Here is a 16,134-nt window from a genome sequence, read left to right as displayed (position 1 = left end):
CCATGCTTTTAGTTACCAATGACCACGTTTTTTTTTGTCGCAACGCTTTTATCTATTGCCATGCTTTTAAGCGTGGCCGTATGCGAGAGGATATGGCTACGCTTTTAAAGCGTGCCAATAGCTAGATTCGGCTACGCTTTTAAAACGTGACAATAGCGAGAGATACGACTACGCTTTTAAGGTGTGGCAAAGTCGTGAGAGATATGGCTACGCTTTAAAAGCGTGCCAATAGCTAAAGATATAGCTACACTTTAAAACGTGACGAAAAATGGCTGCTGTACGGAATAGCTACCCTTTTAAAGCGTGGCTATAAGTTTGTTCAAATTCAATTGTTTTTTTTTAATCTTCATAATAAAATCTAACAAAATTCATACATAATGTAAAATTTAGACATATAAAACCTTCATAACAATTTTAATTACTATTAACAATATAAAACCTTCATAAACTTGTACACCAAATATAGTGGTTGATCACATGACAAGCACTAACAAAAAATCAAAGTGATAACAACTACCCATAAATTTGTAATACATGTATTATAATTCCAACAACTATTACATTATCTACATCCTTTAAAAAGTACAAAATACACATTAAAAACTACAAAATACCCTTCCCTCTTGTGATGTCTTGCTGGTCATCTGAGATATCATAGACCAACCCTTTTCATCTGTCCTTATCTATCTGCTTGTCCTCATCGATCGCCAAAATCTTGAAGCTTCCGGAGGAAACCTTGCTGCTGCTGAGGATTCTTGATGTAACCTTCTTCAAGCTGCTTCCAAAGAAAGCTGATGAACTGGGAACTGATGAAGACACAGTTCCAAAACCATTCAAACTCACATGCAATGTAAAATTACATTATTCTCTTGTTATTTAAGAGTTACTACTCTATTCAAAACTCTAATCAAATTTTTTTGACTATACAAGAAATCATGAACCGCATCTAGATATATTGATAACTCGCAAATTAATGATATGTATCCATAGTTCACATGATCATTATGTTTCTAATTTGGTATTTATAACTGATTACTAATTCACATTGGATCCAATCCAATTACTATCCTAATCTTATACATAGTTTAAAACTAGAAGTGATAAATTGAGTGAATAGAATTAATTGAAAGTAACAAAGTAAGGTAAAAGTATCATACTGGAGTTTCTTTGACAGCTCCTATGATTGAAACTGAAGCAGCCATGGCTGTGTTATTGTCCTTGTAGCAGCAGAGAGTAATTGTACTTACTATAGTGGAAATAATGAACACTATAATGAACACTCATGAGTTGGGAAAGCAGTCCCCACCACGCCCAAACCCTTTTTCCCTATTTTTTAGCAACTAGAATCTGTGACGATTGGTCAACCTTTAAGTTCAAACTATAGTAATCTAATTATATACTGCACGGGTAAGACAAATCCATTTTTTTTCCAATATTCAACCAAATGGCTAAGTGGACAGAAAAGAAAGTAAAAGAATAAGGTGGAAAAAGAGTTCATGAACTCACAGATCTGTCAAATTCCAACATGAAGCATCTTTTTACATCTTCTTTGGTAGGTTTGCAATCACAGTGATCACGTCTCGAAGTGAGGTCTGAGAATTTAGCATATGTGTAATGCAAAACAGCAGCCTCCTCTAACTTGATCTCACTAGCATAATTCAGGAGAACATCATGGAACTCATAAGTGAAAAAACATCAAGGGGAGACATAAATATAAAGAATCAACAGAACATACTTTGGGGATTTCATGTAGTTATGCCATCTGTGTGCACCATTTTTGGACGAAGATGATCTTGTATACGGGCAGCTGATTTACCATTTTCGTAAGTCAGAAAGTAGTTTGGATTCCCACATACAGAATCTTTGTAATTGCCAAAGTATGTATCTTTTGGAAGATGGTCATAATTCTTCTTAAACATTGATACCTGAATCAATAGATCAGGAGAAAATGAAGGAGATAGAAGTATCAATGCCAAAACATGCAACTGCATTTATAAGGAAACCAATACATGATTTGTCGGTTTCCTCTTTACAAAGTACTGCTCAATTAAAATTTAAGGATTACAAATTCAGTAATTTAAAATTCATTCCATTGCAGAATAATTGGTTGAACTGTTGAAATCAATCTATGCCTTTTAATTCTGGTCAATAATTGTTGTCCAGTAATGGCTACAAGGTTCATTGTTTCTTTAAGTTATGACTATTACAGGTGATTGTTAGCTATGCTAAAAGTTCAGGGTGTTCGTGAGTGTGAAAGTGGAAAGGGGTATGTGGAACCTATACAGTATACCAGTACTGTGTATAGTAAGATGTAATAGCTTCGTACCACAGATATTAAGACTAGGCATACGCACCAGAATAAAGACAGAAAGTGTAAAGAGCAGAAGTATAAAGGAGAGAGTTGAAGTGAGCATGAAGAAAGAATAGAGGAGGTGGAACTATGGAAGGCATCAGGGTGATACCATTCCAGTCTCTGGGAGTCTATTAATGGAAGAATGAAACACAGAAAAAGTAGGGAACAAGGTAGCATTAGAGAAGCTACCACTCTCCTAAGGTCCTGCCCAGTCTAAATTCTTCCTTCCCTCTTTTAATTCCCTTCACCTCTCTCATATACTTCTCAACTCTCTCTCCTATAAGAGAATCGTCCCTCACTCACGCCCTCCCCACTAACTTCTCTTCTGCTGTTTATAAAAGACGAGAGCTATTTTACGACTATCTTCTCTAACTAAATTAAGTGATTCTTTTCCCTCTACTAAGCCTTAAAAATAAAACCAAATAGAAAAATAGATCTTCATCATTCTAAAAGTCAAAATTCCTTTTGTTATTCACTGATTCTACAAACTCGGGTACTCCAAAGGGTTCTTTGTTAAGTAATAAGTAGAACAGAAACTTCTAGCAAAGGACTATGTACAGCTTCAGCAACTCACCTCACTAAAAGGTTCTTTAAGCGTGCGTTTGGTTGGTGTTTCTGGACACTAAAGACATGGACACGGTGGCACATGTCCACCGTTTGTTTGTTGAGACACAAATTTATGATGGACACGGTGGTACACAAGTATACACAAAATACATATTTTTAGTGTCTCTCCATTGAGCTGAGACATTGAGACACAACTTATAAGACACAAAATTTTACATTTTTATCCCTTCTTTTTTTTTAAAACTCCAACTATGTCCCTAATTAATCTAACCCTAATCCCCTTTTTTCTCTCTTATTATCTTTTATATTCTGTGTTTCTAACCCCAAAATCCTTCCAACCTCCACGTTCCTTCCTCCATCCTCCTTCTTCCATGGCTATGTCTCTCCTCCACACCACCGCCATAGCCATTGCCTCTCCTCTCTTTCTCATCTCCTTCTCTCTTTCTCTCTTCGCATCACTACACACATCACTCTGCTTCTCCTTCCATTGTTGTGTCCCTCCATACCGCTGTCACGGACCGCCACCATTGACACCCCTTCTTTCTTTTTCATCCTCTTCTCTCTTTCTCTCTTCACACAGTTGCACCTATCACCACCATGAGTCATCATCTTCAGTCATATTTATTCATCTACATTCATCAGGTGTTGCCCAGATCTGTTCATCTCCACTATTACTTGAATCAATTTCATTAAGAACGGCAAAAAAAAACCAAGAAAGCCCAAAATAGTAGTCGATCATTCTTGAGATCTGTCTTCTCATTTTCGTTTATTTATTTATTTATTTCAACCTGTTTCATTTTTTTTAATGAGAAAATTGAATTGCTGAACTGATGAATAAATGAAAGTTGAAGATAGTATTTTGCGATGAAGTAAAAAAATTGCAGGTGGCAGTAGTGGTGGTGGTAGAAAGCTATGGTGGCGGCAGCGTTAATGTTGGTAGAAGATGATGGTAGATAATTAATAAGGATAAAATAGATATTTGAATTAAATTGTTGTGTCTTGTACACTGATGCCAAACACGTTAAAAAAAATTTATGTCTATCTGTGTCTATGTCTTTTGGTATAGTTGTGTATGTGTCTATATGTTCTGAACACAGTAACCAAACGAAGCCTAATATCATCTCGCTCAACACTGCTCTCCTAAAAACCATAGACACAAGCATTATTACACCACTGAAGTTCTTACCAGTTCCATGAAGGAAGCATGAACCAGCAAATTCTACTCACATAGTTGGGAAATATGACCATGTCTACATTTCTTGGAACCTCAAAAAGCAACTGACTCAAAGAATACTCTCAAGCACCCGCTAGGTGTATTAATTCATCCATATCAAGGTGAAGAATCTACTCCATACCAGCATCCTGATGTTTAAACGTGGAAAATATTGTGTTAATTATCTAAAGTAGACACCAAATGATAACAACTTTTATTAAACAGTGTGTGCTGCAAAACCATACCCTTGTCATGACAATAGCCATCTCCATATTGAGGGATTGCTTCACAAAAAGTTCGTAATTGCATGGTTTATAAAAGCAACCTGCTAGCCATGTCTCATTCCAAATTTGGCTGATGCAACCAACGATGTAAAGAATAATAATAACAAAACTATCTCAGAAGCTGAAGATTTAGGGTCTCTCAGAAATTGAAAATTTCAAGAACAATTTACAATTTGTAAACTAAAAGAAATAAACTCAACAGATAAGAGTTGTTAAGAAATTGGTAAAAACCTCTTTACTTATTGCTCTTCCAGCTCCTTTGTTCTATATACAACCTTGACACCCTGATGAAATAAGATAATCAAATAAAAATAATAATTTTTTATTAATATAATAGTATATAATTAAATGTTTTTATACTTAAAAATAAAATATTAACTAACTAAACAAGTATATTTCTGAACAAATTTATGATAAGTTTACAGATATTTTTTAGAAAAAACAACTAAATTTTTCCAAAATTTTGTATTAAATTTATGCCATCTCAGAAAATGAGGTTAAGGGCCCATCAGATCTTATGTTTTCTTAATACTTCTCTATTCACTGTTCTCATGCAACCCACTGTATCAGTACCAATAAACCATTAATTATGAATTATTATTATTTAATAACAAAGTGGGGCTTTAATTTGCATTTTACCGGCAATTGTCACCATAAGACAATTCCGATCCTCGAGCACTGTACCCAATTACACCAAGATTACACTAATAACCACTTTATAATCTTAGCTTTAAATGAAAAATTAAAAATAGTCATAATTCTCAAACATGCATTAATTCCATCAAACAACGACAGCAACAATCTTCAGCGTGTATAAATCATATCCACAGCTAAAATTTTAATTTAATCTTTAAAATTTTCTGATATTATAATTTTAAATAAATTAATTAATTTTATAAAATTTATACTAAATTTAAAAATTTTACAACTAAATTTTATAGTAATTTTATATTTTAAGTATTTAATTTACTTTTTTTTTTTAACTTTAAATGGCTATGTTCACTCTTAAATGGGCAAGATGAACAGCATGCTGAGAATCACAGTTCAAAAGAGACATCATCATCCAACAATTTACAAAATAATGTTACATCAACATAATTTATAAACATCAAAACTAACTGAAAAGTGACAGTTCTGGTAATAGGTTAACAAAATTACCTTAATTGCTTTAAAGAAAAGTATGAATTAAGTTAAAAAGCACATGACATTGCCAACAACCATGGGAAGTAGTTGCCCCCTAGATCCACCAATAGTAAAGTCTGAAGCAGCATGAACATTCAAAGCCTTTCCTCACAAAATGCAATAGAAGAAAACTTAGTGATTTCTCTGCCTTCACTGATGAAAATTAGTGATTTCTGCACCCCAAAACACATTAGCACATTAGCACATTTATCAGTATGACATTCTATCAGTATGGCATTCTAACTGTAAGTAATTCTCTGATAAAAATAAAAATAAAAAATAAGTGAAAAATAGACATTGTTATCTTTATGTAATTACCACAATTTTATTTTAATCCTATACACATAAATTCTATTTGAATCCAGTACACCGCATCCATTATATTTTAATCACCATAATTTTCAGCATCTAATGATAAAAAAAATGGAAAATTAAATTAATGTACTTTAAGTAATTACTAAAATGCTAAGATTCAGATCATAATTTATTTGTGCTAAAGAAAGGGGAAAACCCAAGTTTAGATAGTCTCCAGTGTCTTGTTCTCAACGCTAAGCACATATAATGTGAAAATTGAAATCAATTCATATGCAAGATTTGTGGTGGGACTCTTATTCTTCTATTATATCAGTTAAGATCATACAAATCTAATAAACTCAAGTCAACCTTGCTTTTAATTTGTTTAAAATTATTCTCTCTGAAGAACCAACTTAAATTAGTATTTGACTAGATGTGACAACTGAAATTTTGTAGAAATACATTTTTATCATGTCATTTTGTGTTGGTAATTTTTTTTAAATCATTAATACAAACTCGACCAAAAAGAAACAAAACGTTGATTCATGATTAATCCCTTTCAAAATAAAAATAAAATTAAACTTCAACTCTCAAAACCAGAATTCTATTTCAAATACAGAAGTATTAACCTAAACAACATAATACATAAGTAAGCATGAAATTTAGATTTCAAAATATCAAAGAGGCATATCAGAGAGCACTGGGCGTGCATTAACATAAATAATAACAAATAGCATAAAACCAAGCAAACCAAATGCACCAATTCGCAAAACTCAATATTAAAAGCACAAACAGTGGCAATCGGTAAGAATTGGTATCCAAATCCAGTAATAATAATCCAATAATTCAAGACAAAGACACCATGTTCATAACACCTGTTATACTAAACTCAGCAAACTACCTAGACAAATTTTCAAAATTATTACAAAAAAATTGAACTAAACGCACCACACTACACCACACAATTTGTTGAACAAGGGTATGTTTGAAGAAAGTTTTCTCCTCTTTTATTTTTTCATTTCCTCAAGCCAAAAGCCTATATTCTAAATATGTAAATAAAGAAACTAACATAGGACACGATAGCTCAAATGAACCTATAGTCACTACCGTCACAGAAACCAATTTAAAATAACCAAAATGAAGATACAGTGAGGCAGTAAGAGAAAATTACCGGAGCCAGCGGCAGTAATAGCTAGCCTATACTTCTTGTCCTGAACATCGGCGGCAGCAAAAACACCCTCAACACTGGTCTTCGTCGTCCCGGGCTTCGTCACAATGTAGCCATCAGATTTGCTAAGTGACCAGGTGAAATAGGAAAAGAAATAAAAGAAAGGAATAAGAAGAGGACTAACAAAGAAGCAAGAAGCAGGAAGCAGGAAGTAGGAAGGGAGCGGCGCGGAAGGTAGGAATCTGCAGCCACGAAAGGGAGTGGCGGCAAAGGGAGCATCCACGGCGGGTTTGCGACGGCAAGTGAGCAGAGAGAGTCACCGCCAGAGAGAGTCACTGCAGAAGGAGGTTAGGGGTGCGGGAAGAGGGATTGCCGGCGGAGGCATTGCCAGCACAGCGACGTTCTTCACGAACTGTCGTCTGAGTGTCGTCGTCGCGGTGAGGGCGAGGCACAATGAAGAACGGAGTGTCGTCGTCGCGTTGGGGCTTTTGAAGGAGGAGTTAGGGCAGGGCTTACGGGTCTTTCTTTGAACGACGAAGGAGCTTTTTTAATTTGAAGTTATAACTCAGAAGAGTGTACGAGCTTTTTAAATTTTTTTTTGGGAACCTTTTGGCCACCCTCTTGAAGCGTGCCAAAAAGCTTGTAGGAAATGGCTACGCTTTATAAACTCCACAATAATAAAATTCTGTTGCCACGCTTTAAAAGCATGCCAGTTTCTTTTTATGACTACATTTTTTAAGCGTGGTACAAACAAACGTGGCCAAATCTCGCATCAATCGCTACCTTCATAAAAATGTGGCGATTGACTCTTTTTGCCACGTTTTTAAAGCATAACAAAAAAAAAACGTAGCCAAATCTCTATTCAATCGCTCTCTCATAAAAGCGTGGCCATAGATCATTTTTGGCCACGCTTTTAAAGCGTAGCAAAAAAAGGCATGATCATAAGCCTTTTTTCTTGTGGTGATACCACTATCCCCACCATATCCATCATCACCCAACCTAAACAAATCCTAAAATTTTTAGATGTAAAATTACGTTGAATCAAAACCATGAAAATTATCATATCTAAGACACTAATAAAAATCTAGATATATTAGTTTTCATTTTTTGAATAAAAATGTTAATCTTCTAAAAGAGCCATTACAGATTCACCAGGACCTACAATGTAACAGAACCAGCTAGTTGAGGGGATGAACAAAGTGGAAAACTCTTGTGGTGGTCGTGGTTGGGTGTAAGGGTGGGAGAGGACGAGATGGCAGAGGTGGGAGAAACAAAAGAAATATGTTTTGCCGTGGAATTAAAATTGGGGTAGTGTTGTGAACTTGGGTTTAAGGTGAGCTCAGTTCCAAATTCCTTTTTCTTTTATGTCTTGCTTGGTCGAAACTATGACCATTAATTTTTAGAAATTTTTATTTGTTTCTTTAAGGTAATAAATCGGCACCTATTTTTCTTTATTTGGATTTTTCTTGTCTGAGTTTTTTCTAGTTTCTAATAGGATTTGAGAAAGTTTATTATGTGATATTTTGACATCTAGGTTTATGTGATGATTGTATTTTCTTTTTTGAATGAAGAACAATAATGTTCTATTATCCTTGACATGTGCATAGATATCTAATTTTAAAGTTAGTTATGGTGGTGATGGTAGACAGTTACGAAGGCTTAGGGTTTAGAAAAGAAGAGAACTTAGAATTTTTGAGTAATTTTGGTAGTGATAAAACGGTGACGAAGGTAGAAAAATTTTAAAGAAGGAAGAAGAAGCAGAAAGAGAATGGACATTAATTGTATTTTTAAAAAAATTAATCTATAATTAATGTTTTGATAATTTTGTCAGATATATTTTATCTTTTGTGGTTATTAAATTAGTTTTCAATTTGTTATAATTAGTTTTATTAACACTCATTTTTTTTGTGGTCAGCAATACAAAATATAGTTTTAAGAATACAATACAAATACATAAAACAGGAACAAATATTAGTTTGTTCTTCACTAGTACTTTTGAAAGGGAGATACTCAGCTCACTTCCTTCTTTGTTATCTTATCCTCTTCCTCCCACTAACCCCACTCTTCTTTTCAAATTGGTTTAATTATTCTGTTCGTCTCTATAATTTCGTGAAATTTTCAATTAGGTATTTATACTTTTTTTTCTTTTAATTGAGTCCCTCCACCAAAATTGTTTTTTCAATTAAATCCCTTTTAGTAGTAATTTGTTTAATTGTATAGGGACCCAACTAAAACAAATAAATTGATGCAGGGACTCAAATAAAAGGAAAAAAAAAGTATAGGGACTCAATTAAAAAAAATAATTGGTGCAATGACTCACTTAAAAGAAAAAAAATATAAGGACCTAATTAAAAATTTCGCAAAACTATAAAAACCAATGGAGTAATTAAATTCCAACTAAATTTGCTTCTTGTACACTCTCATAAACGGGTATGATAGTATCATTAGTCAATCTAAGTATTAGAAAGATATGTCTTTGTATTATAATTACTATTCTAGATTTACATGTGTTTTTTTTTTTCTTCTAGTTTTTAAGGTTGATATTTTAAAAAATATTTGTTAAAATTTCTAAAAAACCTCAAAATAAAAAAAGGACTTACAATATCAACCATTAGATTAGAAAATAGTAGTAAATTTGTAAACTCAGATTTTGGAATATTCTGTAAAAAAAAAATGAAATTTCTCAAAATCTCAATTCCTAAAATACTTCAACAAAATATGGTTATAGAAAAAAAAAAAAAGTAGAAGCTCGCAAGAAGGGAGAAGCACTATGTTTTTAGAAGATGGTTTACCTAAATACAATGTAGCATATTTAAAATAGTCTTTATAAAATCAATCTTTAAACATACTCCTTATGAGCTATGGCAGGGAAAAAAGAATTCAACATTTCATATTTTCAAATCGTTTGTTGAATCACATTGCTTTATATCAACACAAGGGAGAATTTGTAAAAATTTATCGTTGAATCACATTCTGTTTCATTTTGCTTCATTATGTCTCATTCTTTTAGGAATATTCCTATTCAGTCTTTCTTTACCTCAGATTACTATTTTATCCTTAGTCTTTTATAAATGACCTTCATATTTTTTGGTTCTAAAATTATTGATTTTGTCCTTATTTTTTTTTTATTAGAAATGACATTCATGCTCCGTAGTTTCTAATTACAATTTTGTCTTCAATCTTTTATATAAATTAAATAACAATTATATCCTTTAGTCTCTCAAATTATCATGCTAATTTCAATCTGTTATTAACATTATATTCTTGCCTATATTTTATCATAATTTTTATTTTATTCCTATACTTTATCAAAGTTATAATTTTCCTCTAACTTCATTTACTTACCATTTTGTCCAGAATCTTTTTTATAAAATTATATTTTTTCTTCTAAGCCTTTCATATTCATATTTTTACTTCAAGATTTTTTCTAGATATATTTTTGCCCGCTTTTATATTATTTTTTTATTAAATTATCTATTTATGCTCTACATTCTTCTCACTTTTATTTCTTAGCTCTCTTTTCATTTGGGAGCATTCTTTGCATTCCTATATTTTTCATAATGACTCTTTTGCTTTTTTTTTTTTTTTTGTATTCTTCAATCCTTTAGCCTTCTCTTTTGATATCTTTCAATCTTTTCTTCATTTTTTACTTTATTAATACATTCTTAAGAGTTTCTCTTATAATATTTATAATTTATCTCTTATGTATCAATTTTTTCATATTTGTAGTTTAATACTCACTAGTAATAACATTTATATTTAGCCTTCATGCATTTTGTTCATTCATATTTAGCCTCATAGCCAAATTGTGATGGAAGAAAAAGGGAGAATTTTTTTTCTCTTAAGGCTTGAAACTTATAGTTATGATTTCCTTGAGACACCTAGAACATGATTTATGTCACTAGACCAATGGATAGCTAGTTCGATCCTTTAGGAGAGGTCTTTTATGCCAACCATGTCTAATGGCTTTCGACCCCTTTCGACAAGATACTGTCTGATGTCATTTTACCTTGGGAGGACTTGATGATTGTAAACCCTGTAAAATTGACAAATAATTAATCAATAAATTAATTTTTAATAAAAAATATTAGAAATATAAATTTTATTGTTTAATGAGGTAAAGCTAATTAAAATAAGAATTTTAATACTAATTTTAAAGAATTTGACCTAAAATTGGGCTGAACGGGCCAAACCGGGCCCGTGGACCCAACCAACCCATTAAATTAAATGAGCTTCAGCTCATTCTCCTCCCCTTACATGCAAAGAACGCAGAAGCTCAGCCAAGGGGAAAGAACATTCCCAACTTTCACAAACCCTTGTATTTCATTAAAATCCCCATATCTTCTCGCTCTGAGCTCCGATCGTCACACCGTTTGCGGCCATGTGTCTGCAGTGACGAGCTCTACAAATTCTAATACATTGTAAGATAAGGAAAGCACATTCTCAGTTTCAATTTCCTCTTCTCAAATCCGAAAATGGTATGGTCTTGGGTGTTAAGATTTGTGGTTAATTTGATATTTTAGGATCAAATTGACTTGAGGAATTAGTGGGATTTTGCTAAATTGAGGCACAGACAAGGTAAGGATCATCAGCCCTAGTCAACTCATTGTTTATATGTGTTTGGATATTGAAAATTGGTATATAAATGTGGTAATGTGAATTAGGTGGTGTATGTATAAGAATTGGAGCATAATTGTTTAAATTAGGAGCTTGGCTTGGGTCTTGGTTGCTGAATTTTGGTGTTGAAGGCTTGAAAGCTTGCCTAAGTGGGTTGTCTTGGGTTATACGAGGAAATCGGCCAAGGTATGATTTTGGTTTCTCGCATTTAATATATAATGTCTTGTGAAAATTTAGGCTAGATGACCATAGGATAGGTGTGAATGTATGATTTTGTTAAATGCTTAGTACCTTGAAAATAATTGTTGAAATAGGTTGAGTATTGGTTTGGTAATTGATGTTTGTGATGGACATGAAATGCTAAATGATGATTTGAAGAGGGTTGATAAGGTGATTCAAATGCATATGTATATGTGATGAATTCTTGATGATCTTGTTGATATAATTAAGGAATTTATGTATAAGATTATTTAAGATTGAGGTATGATTGGTTGTGATAGGAGGTGGGGCTGTGTTGCTGTGATATGGTACGTTGTGGTGTTGTTTGTATGCATAGAATGTTGGTATTGAGCTTATTGTGGTAAAAATGGAGGTTTGAGGTTTTAAATGAAAACTTGATTTTAATGAACTTCAGCGGTCCATAACTAGAGCCTCAAATTCTGGTTGGAAATAAAATTTGTTTCAAATCAAATATGGTTTTATGGGCTTTAAAATGGTATAAATTGTTGACATATATAGCATAAATGTTCATGAGCATACTTTTGGATATTTGAAGCACTAGACTTGAGATATTAAGATTGATCACCTTGATGTCGATTGTTCGGTGTGGACAAGACCCAAGGGGCATCTCGTGGACGTGAGCAAAATGATACGACTGATTTTAGGGTTGCTGCTTGACGAACCGGACTTTATGTCGGTAAAGAAATTTTATAAAAATAATCGCGTTGTGAGTATAGTTTCTAAACCAACAAAGAAATCCTTTCGTACAAAAACTTGTTTGTCACTTAAGCAAACCCAATAAAATTGATAACCGAAGTATTGAAACCTCGGGTCGTCTTCTCAAGGAATTGCAGGGAGGTATGATTTATTATTGGTTATGGAAAAAGGTATATTTTTTGGTTTTTGAAATAGGGAACATGAAAATAAACTGGCAACAATTAAAATAAATTAATAACTAGAAAAACTCTTGGCAAGGTATGAGAACTGGAAATTCTATCCTAGTTATCCTTATCAGGTGTGATGAGAATTGGATTCTGCTCCCACTTAGTTAAGCCTTACTAAATAAAGGAAGGTCAAGTGGACTAATTAAATTGATTCCTCAAGTCCTAGTCAATCCCTATGGAAAGACTAGCCTTAGAGGGATCCAAATCAATCAGCAGTCCCAATTTCTAATCAACAGCTGAGTTTGATAACTCAAGTATCACCAATTACTCAACTAAAGCAAAGGAGGGTAAATCTAAATTAAATTAAAAGTATTAATAACATAAATTTGAAGAAAGCATTCATAAGTTTGAAATACCTCAAATTGCGTTTAAACATAAAATCAAGTCCTAACATGAAAAGGTTCATAAGCCAAATTGAAAAGATAAATAACAATTAAAGTAATAGAATAAATAAAACTAGAAAGTAAATTAAAGGAACATTGAACCTGATATGAAGAAGTTAAAATCCTAATCCTAAAACTTAAGAGAGAAGAGAGAGCCTCTCTCTCTAAAAACTACATCTAAAACCTAAAATTATGAATAATGAATGTTGTATATTCCCCATCTGTTTGATTCCTCCATTCTCTGGCTTATATTCTGTGTTTCTGACTTGGATTTGGGCCGAAAAAGGGTCCGAAAATTGCTGGGGGCATTTTCTACAGATTTCTGTACGTGGCGTCCGTCACGCGTGCGCGTGGGTCTCGCTTGCGCGTGGGTCACGCGTGCGCGTGGTTTGGAGTTTTTCCTGGTCACGCGTACGCGTTGGTCATGCGTACGTGTCATTTGTGTTATGCTCAAGGCACGCATCCGCATCGTCTATGCGTTCACGTCGCTGCCATTTTGTGCTAGGCACGCGTCCGCGTCATCCATGCGTTCGCGTCGCTGTCCTTTTCTTCAAAATTCCATTTTTTTGCTTTCCTTCCATTTTTGTATGTTTTCTTTCTGTCTTCTAAGTCATTCCTGCTCTATGAAACCTGAAAATACTTAACACACAAATCACGGCATCGAATGGTAATAAAGGGTAATTAAAATTAATATTTTTAAAGCATAGGAAACATGTTTTTACATATATCATAAAATTAAGAAGGGAAAGTAAAACCATGCAATTCATATGAATAAGTGGGTGAAGAATTGATAAAATCACTCAATTTGAGCACAAGATGAATCATAAAATATGGGTTTATCACTGCTGTGTGTGCTACTGTTGAAAAGGATGGAGCGGGTACCTTAGGAATTATGATGGAGGTGGTGATGGATTAGGTGGGGAGACAACTAAGGACTAGAACTCGTGTAGCTAAACAAATGGTCTATAGCGTTTAGTTAGAAAGATAAAGAGATTCAAAGAGTGTTCTGGTAGAGTATATGAATCATTAATATCCTAGTGGCTTATAATCAGAGTAACGCTGTAGAAGCGCGGTGAATTTGGTGGCTATAGAATTGTAGTGACGTGAGAAATGAGTATTAGGATATGAGAATGATTCGAGGATTTACATAGGATCGATGAATGGAGAGTGAGAATGTGTGGCTTAGGTTATAACAGATTGACTCATAATAAGAGATTGAGGAATTGTTTAGTGAATGAGACAGTTGAGAAAGAATTGAGATTGATTTCATTTAGAGAGAACCCTTGAAGGGAAAGGAAGTTTATACTCGTTAAGAGAATTAGACGAAGCTAAGAGTGAGACAAACAGGTTTAGCTTAAGCTTGAATTGGGAATAGGATATTACATTGATGTCAGAGAATGGTAAAATGAATAGAGGTCAGTTGAATATGAGAGAGCGTATATGAAGATTTGAGAGCGAATTTTCGAGGACGAAAATTTCTATTAGGGGATAGGATGTAAAACCTGCGAAATTAGTGAATAATTAGCTAATAAATTAATTATTAATGAAATAATTAAAAAATAAAATTTTATGGTTTAGTGAGGTAGAACTAATTAAAATAAGAATTTTGATACTAATTTTAAAGAATTTAGGCAAAATTGGGCCGAACGGGCCGAACTGGTCGAACTGGGCCCGTATTGGACACAAGGTCCAACCCAACCAATTAAAAAAACAAAGAGCTCAGCTCTTCTCCCTTTCCTTAAATGAAAAACACGCTGGGAAAGATTGGGGATGAAGGAGAAAGAATAAAACCCTCACTTGATCTTCAAATTCAAATAACTTTTGATCCGGAGCTCCAATCGCCGCACCGTTTGTAGCCACGCGTTCAGTGCGTCGAGCTCTACAAAACCCAGTACTTTATTAGGTAAGAAATTAACGTTTTATTCCTTAATTTCATCCTTCTCAATTTCGAATTTGATGAACAATTATGTTGAAAATTGTTTAATTTCGGTATTTAGGTTCGAATTAGCTTGCAGATTTTGTTGGGTTTGGCTCACTTGAGTTGTGGACAAGGTAAGAACCCTAACCCTCTTATGGATTTGTTGAGATTTTGAGTTTAAGGATTAATTATAGTGATATATGCGGTTCATATTGAATATTGTTGGTGTAAAATCAAATTGGAGGTCGAACTTGTGAAATTGGAACTTATTTGAGGAATAGGAAGCTTGAGATCAATTTTGGAAGCTAGGTTTGATGGTGAAGGGCTGTGGTTGATAGTTTGTGGTGCGGGAAACATTTGAGGTATTCCGGATTTATCAGAGAATCGGCCAAGGTATGGTTTCGATTTCTAGTATCTAAGATATAATGTGTCGTGAAAACTTAGGCTAGTTGACCGTAGGATAAGGTTGAATTAATTGTGATGTTGATGATTATGCATGATGTTGTTTGAATATGAATTATTATGTAAATTGATTATAATTGTGAATTGTTATGTTGGGGAATAATTGAGGGGTGTTGATTTGATTGGGAAACATATGAGTACTTGTTGTTAATATTGTTGGGTTGAGTGGTTGGATTTATGTGAATGATTAATAATAATTGTGTCAAGTGAGGGAGATGATGAGACTATGTGGTGTGTGATGATGATATGAATAATGTTTAATGTTTATGATGAAAATAAAATGCTAAATGATGATTTTAATGATGATAGATAAGGTGATGTGAATGAATATGTATGAGGTGGTATATTGATGCATTTGTTTAAATAGTTGAGAAATTTGTATATGAGATTGTTTAGAATTGAGGTATGATTGGTTACGATAGGATGTGGGGCTGTGCTGCTGTGTTATAGTATGTGTTGGTGGTGATTATGAGTATAAAAAGTTGGTATTGAATGGTGAATTGATGAAAATAGAGGTTGGAGTATTTTTG

General features: G+C 33.5%; 1 pseudogene; it reads right to left on the bottom strand.

The window, feature by feature from the left end:
• Positions 1-463: 463 nt before the first annotated feature.
• LOC112730035 (glycosyltransferase-like KOBITO 1) lies at positions 464-7,446 on the bottom strand (annotated as a pseudogene).
• Between the last annotated feature and the right edge of the window lie 8,688 nt (positions 7,447-16,134).

Source organism: Arachis hypogaea, chromosome 12 (assembly GCF_003086295.3).
Source record: "Arachis hypogaea cultivar Tifrunner chromosome 12, arahy.Tifrunner.gnm2.J5K5, whole genome shotgun sequence".
Lineage (NCBI taxonomy): Eukaryota > Viridiplantae > Streptophyta > Magnoliopsida > Fabales > Fabaceae > Arachis > Arachis hypogaea.
The sequence above is the reverse complement of the archived record's forward strand: the minus strand, read 5'-3'. Positions and strand labels throughout refer to the sequence as shown.